This window comes from Suncus etruscus, chromosome 1 (assembly GCF_024139225.1).
Source record: "Suncus etruscus isolate mSunEtr1 chromosome 1, mSunEtr1.pri.cur, whole genome shotgun sequence".
In the NCBI taxonomy this organism is placed as follows: Eukaryota; Metazoa; Chordata; class Mammalia; order Eulipotyphla; family Soricidae; genus Suncus; species Suncus etruscus.
The window spans coordinates 58,296,448-58,317,343 of record NC_064848.1 but is presented as its reverse complement, the minus strand read 5'-3'; the positions used below and the strand labels follow the sequence as shown (position 1 = coordinate 58,317,343).

Sequence of the window (20,896 nt, the reverse complement as noted above, 5' to 3'; positions counted from 1 at the left end):
TCAGAATCAAGGGCCCCTAAGCCTGCTCTTCTCATTTGATAGTACCATGTGGCAGGAAAAACAGCATAAAATGTCTGAATCGAGGGCAGCCAGCTGTTTATTACTACATTATCTATCGGTTTCTGGAAAAAGAGACTCTGGAGCTAGTTCCCCTTCCTTTTCCCTCAGACATAAAACTTGATGAGATATTAACATTTAAATTACAACACTCTTTATTTTTATTCTGTTCAAGAGGTTTCCAAACACATTAGACTGTTTCAAACTGCCTTCCAGGGAAGCTTAACAACACCTCCAGCTTTTCTGTGGGTCTTTCTCAACCTGGGAAACTGCTCTTACTCCCTAAGTATACAGAAGGGAATTGCTGTGATTGCCGAAGCCCCAGGCTCTTGTTTGTCTAAAATCCCCATATGTCCAATTTTCTAGCTCTTTCAGCCTGACAACTTGAACCAAGAAAAAGGTATAATCTTAGTTCTCTCTTTCTTGGGTTCCCTGGGTATCTAATTCTTGCTTCTTTGTTTGCCAGCTGTCTAGGCATCTTCAACATCTGCACCAAAGGGTCTTTTAATTAGCAAGTTGAAGAGTTACGGCAGCCCTTTCCTTGGACTCCTAAAAGGCTTTATTTGGTATCAATTAGGTGTTAGTGTTTTCTACCAAGAAAATCCCACTACCTTTCTCACCACCACCATTCTCTCTTCATGTTACCAGTCATTCTAACTCTTGTTTAAAACCCTGCTCAAAGATTATTCTCTTTTCTATTCTTCAGTGTGTGAGTGTGTGTTCTAACAAAATTTTTTTGCAAGAACCAAATGGCTTGACAAATATATATATACATATATATGTATATTTATATGTATATATATATATATATATATATATATATATATATTGGTTTTTAGGGCCACACCTGTTTGATGCTCAGGGGTTACTCCTGGCTAAGCACTCAGAAGTTGCCCCTGGCTTGGGGGACCATATGGGACTCCAGTGGATCGAACCACGGTCCCTCCTTGGCTAGCGCTTGCAAGACAGACATCTTACCTCTAGCGCCACCTCGTCGGCCCAGACAAATATATTTTAATTAATTAGTTTTTGAGTTTTAATTATTTCCTTTTGTTTAAACACCATGGTCACAAGTTTGTTAATACTGGTGAAGGTTGTTATACATTGTAGACTGTAACACAATCTGTCAGTCTGTAGCTATTCTTAACTTTCCTTCAGAGGCCTAAAGGTAGGTAGCACATGGTGGGGCATTTGTCTTGCATGCGGCTGACCTAGGATGGACCTCCATTTGATCCTTGGTGTCCCATATAGTTCTCCAAGCAAGGAGCAATTTCTGAGTGCATAGCGAGGAATATCCCCTGAGCGTAAATGGGTGTGGCCCCAAACAAAACAAAAACAAAAACCCCCCAAAACCCCCAAAACAAACAAACAAAAAAACCAAAAATACTTCCCTTCACTCCAATCTCAGAAGACTTGAATTATTGCTTCTTCTCAAAGAATTGTATGTGCAGTTCTTGTATCTATGCAGTTCTAGTATTTAAACGTAGTTTGTATATATGTTTGCTCCACCTGCCAGCTGTAGTAATACAATTATTTTATTCACAATTGTATTACTGGAAATGAGAGGGCCAATACATCGGCCATGGCCATTTGAATTGCTTACTCCATTAAGACCAACTAAAAGTAATAGATTTCATGTGGAATCTAAAAACAAACAAAAACGAAGCTCATGTATAGAAAAGATTTGTTTCCAGAGATGGAGTGAGGGCTAGATAAGGAGGGAGAGGCTATCAAAAGACAGGGATTTTCTGTCATAAAATAAATAGTCATGTGGATGTAAAGTGTTTCATGGTGACTATTGTTAACATTGTACCACAGAAGGTGGTGTCAGAGCCACAGTATCACTGGAGACCCTCAACGGTATCTCTCAAGTCTGTGTTTGAGAGAAGATGCTGAGAATGCCTGCTGGGGGCGGCCCTGACCTGCACCCTGTCCTTGGATCAGGAGGTCCTCCCATATCTCTCAATAAGGTGGTTGGGGCTCTTTATTGCCCCTGGAGGCAGTGTTCAGCCAGTGGATCTAGGTATTTGCTTGGGGGAAGGGGCCAAATACCTCACTTGCACTGGTCTCTCTCTGGGATCAATCCTGAAGTCATGGGGTTCCGAAACGTGAAGTCTCTGGGTAGAGGTACACCTCATATTTTTATATCTGTGGGACCTTGGGTCGGGTCACTGTCGCAAATCTACAAAAAATACGTGGAAATTCAGCTGATGTGGTTCAGGGTTTTAAAACCCCAAGCTAGGGTTTACCCTACCACCAGCTCTATACAGATGATAAGTCTCTCATCTTTCCAAGAGGATAGGATCACTTAGTTTACTGCAAGCAATTAAAGTGGATACTCAACCTTCATGTGAGTGAGTGGGTACTAGTGGGTGAACCCCATCTGGTAGGTACCTGCTCTTAGGTGGAAGTGACATTAACCTCCCCTCCTCTTGTGACCCTGACTGTTGGGTGGTTCCAGATTTTGTGCTGGTAAGTACCCGAAGGACTCCCTGCCTCTTCGTTAGTTCCCTATTTGTACAATAAGATGACTAGCCATAGTCTCTATTGTGTGTGTAGTAGGGGGAGTTATGGGACCACTTGATCACAAGTGCCAGTCCTAGGATGGCCCATTCCTTCATTCTGACTTTTTATTATTTGAATTTCTTGATTTTCAAGTATTTAGCTCTTCGTTACTGTGGATTTATTATCTATTTTATTCACTTTTCCCTAATTGAAGAGATAGATCAGTAGCAAGGCCTTGCTTCAGCAACCCATAGGGTCTCCTGAATCTTGCCTGGAGTGATCTCTGAACACATAATAAGGAGTAAACTCTGAGGACCTCCAGATGTGTTTTAACAAGAAAAAAAATGTTCAGATATTTGAAGTATGCTAAGAACATATATATTAAATACTTTTATCATGAGAAGAAAATTTTAACTATAGTGAGATAACTAGATTTATTGTGATGATTTTATAATAAAAATAAATAGGGAATTATTATCATTGTACTCCTGAAACATATAATGTTATATGTCAATTATATTTTAATGACAACACATTTTCTGATGCAAAGTAAAATTGATCTAGATTTTTTTACCACCCAAATGGTAAGGATTCACTTGGATCAATTATCAAAATATTGGCTTCTTATATTAAAATTAATAACAGCTATCACTGGATTATTATTTTGCCAGATAATATCACAGATACTTGCTAAAAGCTCATAGAGGCAATACATCATTATATATATATATATACATATATTTAAAATGAGGAAACTAAAAAATTTATAGAGCATTGTGAGTTTAGCAAGGTTCTACAGAAAATAGTTGCAATGGGATTTATCTGTGTGTCTATCTATCTCTCTATCCTTGTATCTATCCTTCAACAGATCTATTTATCTATCAAGATAAATTTATTTAGGAATTACTTTAAGGAATTGTAGAGGCTAGAAAACCTGAAATCTCTTTGTGAATTGACAGATTGGAAATTCAACTAAGTGTTGTTGTTGTTTTTTTTTTTTTGAGGAGCAGGGCTCAGAGGATGAAGGCAGTTCCTTGGCTCAGCTGACATTTGAGTGCTCAGGTTTGTTCATGTAGTGCTGCTTAGGCTCATTGGTCCTGGTAGCAGGTCCACTCCTGGTGGTTCTTGGTGTTGGTGTATGCCATGCTGAGGATTAAACCTGAGCCCTACTATATGCAAAACATAAACTCTAGATCTTTCAATTATCAACCTAATTTTGAATCTTTGTTTTGTTTTGGGGTCCTATCTGGTAGTGCTCAGGGCTTATTTACCCCCTGGCTCTGTGCTCTGTGAACACATGTGGGAACATATGTGGAAACATCTGGACTGTGGATTGGCTTATGGTTGGCCACATGTAAGGCAAGCTCCTTGTATCCTCTCAGGTCCTTCATTTAAGGCTTCTATTCTACAGTCATTTTTCTTTACTTTTTGCCTTTTTCTATACTCTTGATGTCTTAAATTGGATTGGATAAAGCGATCTATATTATAAAGGGTAAATTCCTTTATTTGAAGTGTGCTTACTTGACTATATTACAACTACAAAATACCTTCTCAGCAAATTTAGACTGGTGTTTCATTGTACTTGTAGAAATCTGAATCTGATATTCTGAGTTCATTATGCATGCACTTGTCAGTTATTCATCTGATCCTCCATAGACTTCATTCTTGTGAATCTCTGCTAAACAATGTGCCCTGAGAATTTAGCATGTTTATGGTGAAGTTTTTTTGTTTGTTTTATATCCCCTCTCAATATGGGGTGTGTTACAAAGCAAAGAAGTGTGGAATACTCAAAATGAGAGCTAAGATACAGGCTAGAGAAAGATGCCTCATGTCACCTCAGTAGTTTTTTGCTAATCCAAGTGAGCATGATGCTAAGATGAATGTGCTTGGCAGTGATATATATCACTGTTATACCCAGTGATAAGTTGTTTTTTGGTAATGAGAAAGTTGTAAGTCCATTTGGACTTCTTGAAAAAAAATGCCGTAAAGAAAAATTAAGTAAGGTTATATCTTTGAAAGACTTTCAAAAATATAAAAAGACTTGTCAAATAATGCTTATTTGAACTTCTAATTTGATTCTTCTTTGATGTTTTCTCCTACTATATACATTATCTGTCACTAACTAAATGGGAGGTAATTGAAGACAAACTACTTCTTATGAAGGAGGTATATAGTATATTGACTGAGTTTAGATTTTTGAGGGCCAAAAGACTTAAAATTGAAACCCTACTTCTCAGTCTGTATCTGACTTCAGGCTAAACATTTATTTTATTTTATGCAGTAACCTCGTTTTAAAAATATCTATATATTTTATAGGGTTTATAAGTAAAGGATACTCTACGGAAGACAAGTAGAGCAATTCTGTAATGTTCAGAATGTGGCTTATTTCTGGTTTTGTGTTCAGGGATAACTCCTGGGAGTTTCATTATGTGTATTATAGATCTATAATAATATATTTTTATACATTATGTATTATAACGTGGGAGACTAAATAGGGTATAAGGCACCAATTCCAGGTCAACCTGTGCAAGACAAGTGCCTTACCACTGAAATAGCTTTCCAGTATCCTCCCTTACCTGAGTATCTATTTCATATGAATTCTATTGATGCACTTACTATTGCTTTGACCTTCATGCCAAATCTTCCAGACTTTGACCCTGACAAATGACTTTGTTGGCAAAGAAATTTGAGAAGTATAAGACTTTAAAAGCTACTCAGCACTACAGATCGAAAACAGAACTAATTCTCAAAGTTACATAGAAGGTTGGATTCAGAAATGATGGATTCAATAGTTTAGGAATGGTTCCTTCCTACATGCCTAATAACAAAATATACCAACATTATTAATTTTGTGTTTCTGTATTGAAGTTGGTAAGTGTTAAAATATTCAAATGCAAATGTAACAGCTAAAACTATTCAGATAAACTGCTTCTTGGTACATACTGAAAGCATTATCTTTCCGATTATAAATACACTATTTGTGTTTTTTGAAGAGCTTTGTGTTTTTTCATTTTAAAGAAAACTTTTTTTGAAATATAATTCTTATTGCATAAAATTTGTCCATTTGATTATACATTAAATGGATTATAACATTGAAACAGATTTGTGCAACCATTCTACATATGAGGAAATGAGCCATACTGTGAAAACTAACTTACATCACCTATGAGTGATGTGGAAGCAAAAAAGATAACACTTATTTCTGCATTCTTTCTAAATTTTAGCTGCTGTTTTACTTGAATATTATTATATTTTTACAGCTATAGAAAATTTAAAGATGGTAATACAAATATTTTTTAAGAATGGACTAGCTATGTTCAATTCATAGAAAAAACATAGAAAAAATTCACTTTTTCTCTACCATAATATGTGGGTTACTGAGTAGATTTAGATAAATTTACAAAATAGCAAGCCATTGGTCACATTTAGAATTTTTACTTTAACTGAACCCTCACTCAGTACCACTTCATGGTATAATATGGTTACTGGCTCCCAGGGACAGCAGATGCATCACATCTGCCTTTGGGACTACTAAAATGACTTCCTCAGTGAGGGTATTTAGTTGATATTTTCTCATTAGGATTATTATGTAGGAATTAATTCTGATACTATTCACAGTTGCACAGGAACTCTGACCAAATCCTCTGCAAGAATACTTCTATTCACACTTTATTTGGCATTTAATATAGGGTATGACTTGATTGCATATATTGCTGCACTGATAGTGTTAGAGTAGAAGTGGGAGGTAGGAGAAACAGATAATCTGATTAATCCAGTCAGTCACTTTAAAACCTTGCCTACATTTCAGATAACTCAGCTGAGAAAAGTAAGCCATAAAAGGGGCATTAAATAAATAAGTCCTCTTTAGTCCCACACCAGTGCCCAGAGAAGATAGTAGGAAAAGCAGCAGTTACACACATATGCACTGCTAGGAGACAAAGGAAAATTCCAAAAGGCTAAGAGCCTTAAGCACTACCACTGTAAACAAAGCTTCTGCAACAGACTAGTGGACAAATATCAAGAGTACTAATCTCATGGGAGAAGACGAATATGAGAAAGAATCAGCATGAAACCAAACCAGAGAGGCCAAGACTTAAGATTGCTCATGGGAGAGAGAGAGAGAGAGAGAGAGAGAGAGAGAGAGAGAGAGAGAGAGAGAGAGAGAGAGACAGAGAGACAGAGAGACAGAGAGACAGAGAGACAAAGAGACAGAAACAGAGAGAGAGAGAAAGACAGACAGACAGACAGACAGAAACAGAAAGATTGAGAGAAAGAAAGAGAGCTTAATTCATACATGGTATTGGGGAACCTAAAACCATTTTCTTAAATTGTAAAAAAATAAGGCTATAATAGCAAAAACATCTGGGACTGTCTGCTAATTTTACATTGGTTTTTCAAAGACCTACTCAGAATATAGTCAAAATCACTGTTATAAAAAAACTTGCCAAACTATGGGTATATTTTATAATGTATATGGTTTAATCAAAATGACTATTTTATAACAGTTGGTACTGACAATAATTAATAAATAAAACCTAGGTATGCAAGTTATAGATTATTTTACCAATGAGGAATTAGATACAATATGCATTAACAATCCTTGTATCTGATACTGGTGTTTTCCCCACAAAAGCCAAAAAGGATCTAGTGTTGTATTGCTCAATTTATCATACATTTTTATTATTTATTTTGATTTACTAGGTAATGATATAACAGTATAATTTTGATCTTGAACTTTATTTTGAAAATGGTTGACATAGAATATATTCAGATGAGCCATAAGTTCAAGAGAATCTAGTAGATCTGAAAATGAGAAAGGCAGGTAAAATCATTGCTCTAACTTTTCTGTCTCTCATAGTTATAGTCACTCGTGCTCTTTATCTGCAGGTTTCTATTTATTATGAAAAAAATTATATAAGCCTTTATATTTGAGAGAAGGAAGTAGAAAGCAACTGCTAATTTACTTTAGCAGAGCTTCTGTTGTATTTTATATTACTTTGTCTAACACAAGGACAAATACTCTTATTCTTGTCATAGCAACTAAATCATAACAGACAGGACTAGACATTTTAATCACAGGTTCCAATCTACCTAGATATAACATTAGTCATATATTTATACACAGTAGTTTAAAGAGATTAATTTTATATGTCAAGTTCTATGTACATGAAGCATTAATGTCGAAGGATTATAGCATGGCTCCAATAGAAGTGTGTACAGCATAGTAAATAAAAATCATGCTTCTCTTGAACAAAAGCATATATATTTTTATTTTTAATAATACTTTTATAATTTAAGCATGGTTACAAAAATGTAATGTTTGTAATTGGGTTTCAGTCATCAAATGTACACCACCCTTCACCAGTGTAACATTCCTGTAGGATTAATTAAATCAATATGAGTCCTGGATCGAATTGGATGATGGTGGATGAATGGTGAGGGCTTTCTTGGTCAGGCCAGGAGCCTGCATCCTCTTCCAGCCAGTGGGTCTGAGTATTCAGGATAACAGCGAGGAAATAATACACAAGCAGTCTGTAGAAGTCAAGAGACATGAAGCTTTATTAATAAGGCCCTAGCCACCATATGTGGCTTCTAAGCTAACCTTTTAAGCATCCTTCTTAAGCTGCCCTGCAACTAATCCTGTCTCTCCTCTCTACTCCCTGCTACCTCTCCTCAGGCTTCATGCTGAATACCTTTTCACGCCTCAGGCAACCCCTTTGATAGACCCCTCCCAGACGTGAGCTGGTCTGACCATCAGGTAAGATTGCCAGGAAGTTGGGGGGAGGGGTAACAATTCCCACCACCAATGTTCCCCATTTACTTCCTCCTCAACCTCCTGCCTGGGTCAGGCATTCTACTTCTCTCTCACTATCGTTGTCATGGAAGTTGGTGAATTTATTTTTCTAACTGCACAAATCACTCATAGTGGTAAACTTGATATCAAGGCTGGTCCTTCCAGTCCTCATCTCTATTTTCTCTGTGCATTATTACCATATTGTCTTTTTATTTTTCTTAAATTCCACAGATGAGTGAAGTTATTTTATGTCTATCTCTCTCCCTCTGGCTCATTTCACTCAGTATTATAGCATATATGTAGAGGCAAATTTCATTACTTCATTCTTCCTAACCACTAAGTAGTATTTCATTGTGTAAATGTACCACTATTTCTTTAGCCACTCATCTGTTGTTAGACACCTGGGTTGTTTTCAGAATCTGGATATTGTAAATAGCACTGCGTTGAACATAGGAGTTCAAAGGGCATTATTTTTGTGTTTTTGTGTTTATAGGGCATATTTCTAGTAGTGGTATTGCTGGATCATATGGGAGCTCAATTTCCAGTTGTTTTAGGAATATCTATATTGTTTTCCAGAAAGGTTGTACTAGACTGCATTCCCACCAGCTTTCCCTCTTCATCCAAGCCAGCACTAGTTGTTCTTGCTCTTTGTGATGTGTGCCATTCTCTGTTTACTATTGTCATTCTTATTTGCATATCCTTGGTTATTAGTGATGTAAAGACTTTTTTCATGTGCCCCTTGATGATCTGTATTTCTTCTTTGAGGAAATGTCTGTTCATTTCTTCTCATTTTTGATGGCGTAAGATATTTTTTTCTTGTTCTGTCAGTACCTTGTATATCTTAATTATTAGCCCCTTATTTAGTGGTTATTGAATGAATAGTTTCTCTCATTCTGTGGGTGACCCTTGCATCTAGTCACTGTCTTTTTTGAAGTGCAGCAGATTTTCCATTTAATGTAGTCCCATTTTTTTTAATCTCTGCTTCCATTTGTTTGTACAGTGCTTTTTTCCTCCTTGATGATCCTTTAGTTTTAGTGTCATAAAGTGTCTTGCCTACATTTTCTTTTATATACCTTATAATTCCAGGTCTAATATTAAGGTCTTTAATTCATTTTTATTTATCCTTTGTGCATGATTTAGATGAAGGTCTGAGCTTGCATTTTTTCATAATTTTATTTTATTGAACAATTGTGATCTACAGAGTTCTTCATAGTTGAATTTCAAATCTACAGTGAGTCAGGGCTATTTGCACCACCATTGTCAACCTCCCTCCACCATTAGACCCAAAATGAATCCTATATCATCACTCTTTTCCCCCTGGTTTTCTGGTATAACAGGCCCATTTAAGTTAAGCGTATATTTAAAAAAAATATTAGCTATTACCTTGACAAGTAGATTCACTTGTAGACAAAATTTATATAATACAGTATGTTTGGCGGTATATAAAAACGTATTTAAAAGTTGAATTCAGTCTGGTTACTATCATATACATGTATCATAGAAAATTATATTTTCTATCTTTTTATTTTAGCTTTGTAAGAAACTTTAATATTTAACTTATAAATATACGGTACTGACTCTAGTAGTACAAATTGAAGTGTTCTATCATAATGACATACCATAGTTTTGGGACTTGAAATTTATGCTTTTTAGACTTTTTTATACTCTATGTAAATAGCTCAAAAATTCAATGCACCTAAGCATTGACCTTAACAAACAAGTGATGCTTTTTGTTGTTGTTGTTATTGCTATTTTTAACTTTTTGTGGGGTTTCAAACTAGGTGGTGCTCAGGGCTTGATACTTCTTCAAAGCTTAGGAATAATTCCTACCATTGCTCAAGGAACTATATAGGATACCAGAGACAAGACCCAAGTAGGGAGCATGCAAAGCAAGTACCCTATCTATTTTATTATCTCTCTAACCCCCTATAATATAGTATTGAAAATATCTTTAGAGAATCAACCCTAATAATAAGAGAAATGAAAGCATAAAATTAAAAACCTTCAGAGTGAAAGAAAATATCTCTATAATGAAAAGTCAACCTACTTAATGAAAATAGTATTTATTTCTAATATATCTGATAAGGGGTTAATCAAAACATATAAAGAATTCATACAACTTTACAACAACAAAAAATTGACAGAAAGTTTGGATGGACACTCTACAAAGAGATATATAAATAATTCACTTGTTTATGAAAAACTACTCATCACCACTGAATTTTAGAAAAATAAATCAAAACTGTAGTGAACTATCACCCCATACCTGTGAGAATTATTCACATCAAAACACTCTTAAGCAATGTTAGTGTGTGGGGTAAAAGGAATATTTCTGCACTGTTGGAGGGAATGAAAACATCTGCAACCATTTTGGAAAAACAGTTTGAAGCTTCTTAAAAATACCTAAAAATAGAACCACTGACTGATCCACTTACTGATCTAGGTAACTTACAAAAGATATAAAATGATCTGCTCAAAGAATTAATGCATCTCAATATTTATTACTGAAATATTCACAATATGTAAGATCTAGAAACAACCTACTTGATCACACAAAAACATTTAAAATTATTTGCAGTAAAATGGAAGAAATTTGTTGGGATTATTAATGTAGAATAGATCATAAAACAAAGCAATAATTAATGATTTTATCCATTATATGAAACAAACATATCAATAGAAAAAAATAAAATAAACTGTTGAAATTTTACAATAGAGAAGCATTTGGTATTTGGGAGCAAAGGACCAGGAGAATCTAATGAATAATGGTAGTTTTTATTTGATTTGATATTTATTAAGATTTAAAAGTGAAATTAAAAAAGGTAATTATTGGCAAAGAATCCCAAGGTTCCTGAAACTCTATTATGAGCACCTTTGTAAATTATACTTATATATATATTTATAAATTATCTAAATATCTTGTATCATTTCATTGAAATAGATGATCATATTACATTTATTTCCTGGTAAGAGCAAAATTATTTAAATAGAGAAAAAAGGAAAGAAAGAAAAAGAGGAAGAAAGAAAATGAGTACAGCAACAGGAAAATATGTGAATATTATTGGTTTTCACAATGAGTTAATAATAAGACATAGTAAGAAGGTATAGTAAGCTTTTATTGCTAGTAACCATATTGTTATTTTTTTTGCTTCTGAACATTAGATGACTTCAGATGCACATTAGTGTCTAAATTGGTGTGTTTCTATGGGGATGAGAGCATTAAAAACTTTGATGTTGTAGAGTGGCTGCAAACTCAGCCTTGTGGTTCAGGAATTTTAATAACCTTTGCTGATACTGAGGGTTTTGTGGGGTATATTTTTGGCCATCAAGGCTTCCAGAAATATGAAAAGAAGGGTAGGAGGGTAGTAGGGAGGGTGTCCACATTTATTCTAAAAATGGTCTGGTGATATCAGCCCAAATATAGGCATAGTTGGAATTTTGGTCAGATTGGTGTCCTCAGAGAGCAGAAGATGAATGGTGAAGCAAAGCCATTGGTAATGTGGGTGATAATTGTAGCAGGAATGGCTTTGGCAGAGAGGGTACATAGCCTTCCCTCTCCTTTAGAGATTTCCAGCTTTTAGTTGTATGGTCAGTGAACTCTTACTTTTTCATGATTTGGTTTACATCTCTTTCAAGAACAGAGTTAGTCTATGGAGATAGTTGAATGCAGAAATGGCCATTGCATTTCTGTACATTACACCTTTTAGATAAAAATTTGAAAATAAGTTCCCACGGTCAGGTCTGAGAAAAATTCATCTTGATAAAGTGATGAGGATCCTGGACTGCAACGTTAGTAAGGAAGTGTGTAAGTTCAGTCTGTTATTCTGGCCTTCTAGAATCAATAAGCTTCTAGACCAGGAGGAAAGTTGCACATACTGTAATGAAAGATCTTTGGAAGAGTTGTTTGCTTATCCTTGTTTGTGCAGAATATATATTGGGAAAAAAATGAAAATAAGATCATCTACCACACAAGTGCAAAAACTCTGATTGATAGCTTTTACAGATAAGAAGAAAAAACAAGGAACCTCTTGGTATCTTGCACTTTGAATAGGACAGAAATACCATTGAGGAGTTCTTCGGAGGGAATTAGCAGAAACAAGAAGGTCAAGAAGGACCTCCCAGGGACTTTCAGGGGTAGAGGAAGATTAAGACCTGAGCAAGTGCTTAGGCTATTTGTGTCCTTAAGTATGGCAGTGATGTCCAGGATGAGCCAGACAGAGCATTTGTTTTCTTATTTGTTAAAGATAATGAAATTAAAAGGAAAGTAATGAGAAGACAATAATTTCTGATGATATGCCCCAGTTAGTGTGGTCTGATACCACCATGGCCTTCTCAGAAAAGAGGGGAGTATTTTCTTTTATCTACATGACCTATAGCAGTCCACCACCAATCTTTAACATCTCCCATAGAAAGGGCCTAGATCCTCAACTTGACCTTTCCAAATTTCTGGAAATTTATATATATATATATTCTGGAAATAATATTTTTCTTTTATGGCTGATTTCTTTTTCTTTTTTTAAAAAAGAAATAATTACTTTGCAAAATTTTTCATGATTGAGTTAGTCATACAATGTACATTCTCTTCACTAGTGCACCAATGTTTCTAATTTTCCACCTCCGCCTCTTGGCAGACATTTTACTTTTCTTTCTCTAAATAGCTTTTTCTCCTTCTCTCTCTCTTTCTTCCTTTGGGAAACCACAATTAGTTTGAACTACTGTTAATGAAGGGATATATACCATGCATATCACTTTTATATACCATGCAACCCACTTTTAGCACCTTGTTTTTGTCCAGAGTGATCAGTTCCAACTTTCCTTGTCATAATAGTTTCCTTCTCCACCCTGACTGCACTGACTCACTATTTGTGGTAAGGTTCCTACATGGACTGGTCCTTCTGACCTTTATCTCTATTGTCTCAGGATATTATTACATATTATCTTTTATATTTCTTATATCTCACAAATGAGTGAGATTATTTTATGTCTACTCCTCTCCCACTGACTCATTTCACTCTATATCCATTGATGTATAAGCAAATTTTATAACTTTATTTTTTCTAACAGCTACACAGTATTCGATTATGTAGATGTACCACAATTTCTTTAGCCACTCATCTGTTCTTGGGCACTTGGGTTGTTTCCAGAGTCTGGCTATTGTAAATAATTCGTGACAAACATAAGAATGCAGAGGGCTTTATTGCATGGTATTTTAAGTTCCCAGGGTATATCCCTATGAGTGTTGTTGCTGGGAGTTCCATTTCTGGTTTTTTGAGGAATATTCATATTGTTTTTCCAAAAGGTTAGACCATTCTACATTCCCACCAGCAGTGAATCTATGCATCCATGCAGTGAGTCCAGTGAATTTCCCTGCATTCATGCAATACTGAGAAACTGTCACAAAACATAAAGAACAAGAACAACTTAATTTGTTTTAGATGTATAAATCCTGGCCCACAAGACCTGAACCAACCGATACCTTAATATGCAATAGTATTGCAGGAAATCTGATGAAAAAGCTACATGGTATTCTACCCAGTCCCATGAGCCTATCCAATGGTACAGAAGATTCAATTAGCACCAAATCACAGCCCAGTACATCATCAGGCACTAAATTAAATAATACCTAGGAAAGATATAGTACTCATTTTAAATTGACCTGTTATGATCTAAGATTTTATAATTATACCTTATAATTGCTTTTTAGTTATAACAAAGAATATGAAGTAAAATTTTTGTGCCTGCATGAACGCAGGCTATGGTGGTGGGTGAGTGACTGCAGATATCAATGAAGGGGTGGTCACACTTTGGTGGGATTGTGATTGAATATTTAGTGCCTGAAATAACTGTACTGTAAACAAGTTGATAAATTATAGCATATTTATAATAAAAATTAGAAAAATATAATAATTGTTAAAAAAGGAAATTAAAATGGTATTAACTCTCACATATTAATTGCAAAGTTTAAAATTGCATAGGGACTGTAAAGTGTTTAGTACAGAATGTGGGATTTAGACAAAAGATTAGTTTGTGTTCACTTTCACACTTAAGACAGAACAAGTCTCCACCCACCATTGTGCAAAATTCCAGTGCTTGCATTAAGTCTTCTGTTATTTTATAAGTAAATGTATTGAGATTATTATGACAGTTGTTTGACCTACAGAATAAGAGTGACAGTGAAAGTAAACTCCAGTACTGTCAGTCCAAATCAATACATATCAGGAGTAATGATCCAGTGACTTCTGGGTAATGAGAGAAAGTTATGATGTTGTGACAATATTATGGCTTCTTGGAATTTTTATTGCTTTCTTCATGCATTAATATCATAACAAGAAACATGAATCATTTGCTTCTGGATTGTAAGAAGCTGTAGACTGGGATATTGATCATTTTATGTCAGAAAGTCATTTCTGAAAGAAAAACAACTAGGACAGTGCTATGGTGTTTACTGACAAGCATTTTAAATTTTCAGTTTTCTACATTAAATGATTTTATTCTGAAATTATTTGGCCTCTTTCTGGGAAAGACATGTCATGTTAGAAGACAAGTGTACCAAGTCATTAAAATTTGAGCATTATATTTTTTAATAGAAAAATTTGACAAAAATTTATCATTTTCAAAAATAATTTCTGTGTTTATATTTTTCTGAGTGTTAAGGTATATTTTCTATATTACACAATCTCTGTCATCAAGGGATAAATGTTAGTGATAAAATAAACAACTAAATAAATAATTTGAAATGAGTATGATGAATTAAGTTTAATGGTAGATTACAGTTTGAATTTTATATGATCTCAGGTGAGCCTTAACATAGACTTGAAGAATTATGGCAGATGGTATTTCTTGAATCTTGAGAGTTGAATTAAAATTATTTTACATAAAGGAAAAAGAGCATGAGCAAATTAGTGGGTGAGAAGTAAGATGATATTGAAGAGCAGAGGCAGCTAGAAGAGTTTTACTGTTACATAGTTTTCAAGGTATGAAGTATTAGAACACAAATGTGGAAGAAAAGAAATTTCAGCAAAAAAATGTCTTTGAATGTTGCATTAAGAAGCATGGACCTTGGAGGCCAGAGCAATAGCACAGTGGTAGGGCGTTTGCCTTGCATGTAGTTGAACCAGGACTGACCTCGGTTCCATTCCCCGTGTCCCATATGGTCAGCCATGAGCGATTTCTGAGCACATAGCCAGGAGTAACCACTGAGCTTCACTGGGTGTGGCCCAAAAACAAAAACAAACAAACAAAAAAACAAACAAAAAACAACCCAACAACAATAAACACAAAAAAGAAACATGGAGCTTTTCTTTTAAATGAACTTTAGTAAAGGCAGGACAACCACTTAATGGTTTTTAGAAGAATTAACACATGATCATATTTTTATGTTTAATAGTATATTAGGTTAAAAGATAGTTGAAGTCCATTGGGATGAAGTAAACTAAGAATTCAGCTCAAAATTTCCTCTGTAATCATCTCTACCCACTTTCCTTTCTTGTGGAGAAAACCATTAAGAAACATCCTATATTTACTTTTGTTCAAGAGATATCTAGCAATCTTTTGTAACTGGCAGATACTTGTTATTGTTTACTGTAGTATTAAAAATAACATGCAAAATCAACTGAAAGGCTATGACAATTTCCTCCCTATCATCACAGGGATTTTTGAAACTTGACTCTATAACCTACTTCTACATGAAAGACTTAGTGCAGAGTACAAGGAACTATTTAACTCTCAAATAAACTCAGATACTAAAAATATTTGCTAAAAGCATAAAATTGCTATCCAAGTTTTGTTTCAGAAAACACAATTAATTAATTAATTTTATTTTTAGTTTTTTATTTTTTATTTTTATTTTTAGTCTCCCATGCATTGCTTGGAGCAACCCTAAATTAACTAAGTTTTTAATTAATTAATTAATTAATTAATTAGGAGAAATATGCCAGTGTATAATCTGGTCTATTTTGAATAAAATAGTAATAGATATCTTTTAATTTTAAGTACTTATGACACCAATACATGAGGCCTATATGAAAAGTGTTCTTTGGTATACTAATAATGTTTATATATTTATTTACTTACATGGGTTTTTTGGAAGGCATGGCCAGCTGTGTTCAGGGCTTACTACTGGTTCTGTGTTCGGGTATCATTCCTGGTGGGTTTAGTGGGCAATAAAAGGTGCTATGGATCAAATCCAGGTCAGCCATGTGTAACTTGAATGCCTTAACAGTTGTATTATTTCTCTGGCCCTATACTCATACTTTTTAAACATATAAGCCTTTTACATTAACATAAATAACAAAACCATTGTGCTATAATCATCATGTGCTGAAATATTACATTTGATTCAAAGTGAGAATATAATTCTTTACTCATTTACTTAGCACATGATTGCTTACAAATAACTATGATACTTCTATTCCTCTGAAGTTGTTTTTTTTAACACATTATCAAGCTGTCTTTTTTCCTTCAAAGAAAAAGGTATTTTTCTTCTTTGAAATACCCCTTAATATAAAAGTAGTGCTTATAGATTCACTAAAACCTAAGATGATTTCTTGTTAAAGATCATCATATCCTACAGAAAAGAACCAAATGTTTAGATGAAAGCAAAAGTGTAGCAAAGGTGTCAATAAAGTCTTTGGGGGAAAAGATTGGGTAGAATCATTTGAAGTGGCTATAGAACTATAATATTCCTTTTGCGTTGTCTTTATTTTTCTCCAATGAATGGTCAGTGGATTGACATTTAGATCTGTTAAGTTGACCATATTAGTCCCTTTGAAGCCATTGAATTTTGAACTGAGGGTAAAGTTCAAAATGTTAACTCTGCTTTCATTCTTCCTCTAGATAGTACCTTATTCCATGCCTTTAAAAATGCCTTCAGGGTAAAGAACACAGTACAATGGGTTGAGTGCATGCTTTGCATTTAGGAAGTTTGAATTTGTGTCCTTTTCATTTATGGTCTCCCATGCACTGCTTGGAGCAACCCTAAAGACCCCCAAGCATCAGGGGTGGCTTCCAAACAAAAAAAAAACACAAAATATAAAAATATTTTCTATTCAGAATGTGTTCAAAGGTCTTCACACAACTTATTTCTCCTTTGGAAGTTTTTGGAAGTGTCTTCTTGAACTTCTCGAAGAATTTATATTTATCTACCAAATCTCAGATTAAATGGATTTTTTAAATGAAACTAATAACTTCCTAAATTAAATGATAGCTCCTATGTTGGTCTATTTCTTTGCATCATACATGATATCTTATAATATCAAGGTATATAATTATATACTTACTGATGCATCAAAGTGTAATATTTCTTCATTTAATTGATGTAGATGATTTCTAACATTTGTGGTCAGAAAAGTTGGTTGATTGGGTTTCAATCTTCTTAAATTTCTTGAGAATTGTTGTTTGTTTTAAATATAAGGAATATAAGAGTGGTTTTGCGTGTGTGTGTGTGTGTGTGTGTGTGTGTGTGTGATTACCATAAGTTTCGTGTTTAGTCTTTTTTGTGCCTTTATCCTTGCATTAGGGGAGCTTTTGTCAAGGGGAGTGAGGCAGAAGAGGGAAGGGTCAATTAGTTCTAATTAGTATTCCTTTCCTGTTTGTTTTCCATGTTTGTTTCCCTGCTGAGGCAATGGAGAATGAAAATACCGAAATAGTTGGCAAAGGCTCCGTGTGTCTGCCTGCCCCCGCTCACTCTCCAGACTTTGCCTTTGAAGCCATGGTGGGGAGGCTGGGAGAGGTTGAGTGGTTACCCCAGCCAAGCTCTTCTATGAGTTTGGACTTGGATAAATGCTAGAGAACTTGTAGGTATTTGCAGTAGAATTGGGCCTATGGCTCTGGTTTCTCGTTCTTTATTCCAGTTGGAAAAGGCTGAACAGCCTGGAGACAATGTACAGGAACCCTTTCTTCGGTAATGTCTTCCTGTGAAGTTGTCTTCCTGTATCGCCCTGTGCTCCCACTAAATGGCAGGGTTTGATTCCTGGGCCACAGAAGGAGACAGTAGCTTCACAACAGGCCTGGAACTATCCCTTGGCAAGGGATGTGTGGGGGTTGGGAGTTGCTTGGGGCTTGCTCTCTCCTGCCTAGAAGAGGATTTTCAACTTAATAGTTTGTCCAGCATGATATTGGAATAAAGACAGACCCTCAGATTAGTAGAATAGGCTTGAGTACTCAGAGAATGTTCCCCAGACATACACTCATCTAAATTTTGATAAAGGAACAAGAAATCCTAAATGGAGCAAGGAAAACCTCTTCAACAAGTGGTGTTGGCACAATTGGTTAGCCACTTGCAAAAAAGCGAACTCAGACCCCCAGCTAACACCATGTACAAAGGGATTAAAGACCTTGATATCAGACATGAAATCATAAAGTATATAGAACAACACGTAGGTAAAACACTCCATGACATTTAGGCTAAAGGTATCTTTAAGGAGGAAACTGTGCTCTTCAAACAAGTGGAAGCAGAGATAAACAAATGGGAATATATTAAGCTGAGAAGCTTCTACACCTCAAAGGAAACAGTGCCCAGGATACAAGAGCCACCCACTGAGTGGGAGAAACTATTCATCTAATACCCATTAGATAAGAGGCTAATATCCAAAATATACAAGTCACTGACAGAACTTTACAAGAAAAAAACATCTAATCCCATCAAAAAATGGGGAGAAGAAATGAACAGACACTTTGACAAAGAAAAAATACAAATGGCCAAAAGGCACATGAAAAAAAAAATGCTCCACATCACTAATCATCAGAGATGCAAATCAAAACAACTATGAGATATCATCTCATGTTTAGTTTTATCTCCATTATTCTCCATCACAAGGATGAAGTATTAGTGTATTAAGTTTATTAGGGTATTAAGGTTACCCATGACCGTCTACATGAAGGTGTTTTGCATTTTAGATTTTTTGGGGGGACCCACACCTTGTAGCACTCAAGGGTTACTCCTAGCTCTGTACTCAGAAATCGCTCCTGGCAGGTTCAAGGGACCATGCCCGGAATAGAACCTGGGTACATCCTGGGTTGGCCATGCAAGGAAAATAACCTATGGCTGTGCTATCACTATGGCTCAATTTTTTTTATTTCCCCGGGGAGGGGGGGGGGGAATGTGCACCGTTCCTGGAGGTACTGCAATATCAGGTCAATGCGTGGAATGGATGGAACAAGCTATTCCAGTTCCTAGTGCCAAAAATCCATTTAATATATTGTCGTCGGATAGACGACGTATCAGATATTAAACTGATAAGAACAGATACTACACTTGATCTTAGCCAAAAGGCCGAGAAGCGATCATAATTTTTTTTTAAACTGAACTTCATTGTCCTTTCATTATGGTTTCTTTTTTGGTGAGAGTCCTTTTTTCTACATGGGAGTTGTCTTTATATCCATTTGAATTTCAGGTCTACTCTTCAGTAGATTAATCCATATGTAAGTATAAATTTGTTGTGATCCTCAGATATAAACACAAGAATTTTTATTTATCCAAGCTTGACCTACCAAATACAGAAGGAGTTTATTCTTAAAAATCACTCTTCATCCTGGTTTCCTAATTCTACTTTTAAATAGCTGTTTTGTACTCTCTGGTTTCAGGTAGTGAGAAAGCCCTCCTGAAAATGATGGGTCTGTCTTTCTTCTCTAAATAAATTCTTTGATCTTATCCTTATGTCATGATTTTGTTTTTCATGTTGAATCATCTATTTTCCTATGTCCTTCTTTCTCATTAATTTGCTAAGCAAAATTGGTGCCAGATAAATAATGAGTTCCCAAATTAGTTGACAACATTTAATTAATTTGTTGTCCAGGGTTTTCTGCAGAAAACTCTAGGTTTATAGCACAAAATTATGGTATTTGTTAACATGTATTCTTTCTTATTTTAGCATTTTTAGTTAAAAGATTTTAGTGTGGAGTCTTCTTAATTCTCTATGTATATATCAGAATTCAGGTCAAGCAAAAATCACAATGATATATGAACATCTTATTTCTTTTAAAATTCTTTAATTTCACTATATAGAGCACTGGTTTACTCCTCTTTTTATTTTCTAGCTTTTGATTTTTTTTTGTTTGTCTTTTGATTAACTAGCCAAAAGGGTTCTCAGGTTTCATTATTGGCAAGCCTTAGGGGATCCCATGCCATATCAGTTATGGAACTGAGTTTGGTTATGTGCAAAATATAGACATCCTACCAGCTGTATTATCTCTCTGCTCCTTAGACTACTTCTTAACGCTGTAACCTAAGAGTTTAAATTTCATGATAATTTCTCTAATGAGTAGAACCATGCACCTCACATAAATGTCTACACTTTAGTAGGAACACAGATAATAGGTTTTCTTGTGAAACCTTCTCCAGTATACATTGGAATATATAGTATGTATATTTGTTCAAATATTTATATTAATGCTAATTTCTTTTACATATCCTTAAACTGATTCTTACACAATAATTTTTATAGAATTCTGGATATAAATATATGAATAGATAAGCTCTACTGTATGATATTACTGGGTATTTCCCTTAGTGAAAAGTCTATGATTTGGGTAATAATAGTC

General features: G+C 34.9%; 1 non-coding gene across 1 annotated transcript; it reads right to left on the bottom strand.

Moving 5' to 3' along the window:
* Nucleotides 1–19,452: 19,452 nt before the first annotated feature.
* On the bottom strand, nucleotides 19,453–19,640 carry LOC126033759 (U2 spliceosomal RNA). Its single transcript, XR_007504496.1, has one exon. It is a non-coding gene; the product is annotated as a U2 spliceosomal RNA (small nuclear RNA).
* Between the last annotated feature and the right edge of the window lie 1,256 nt (nucleotides 19,641–20,896).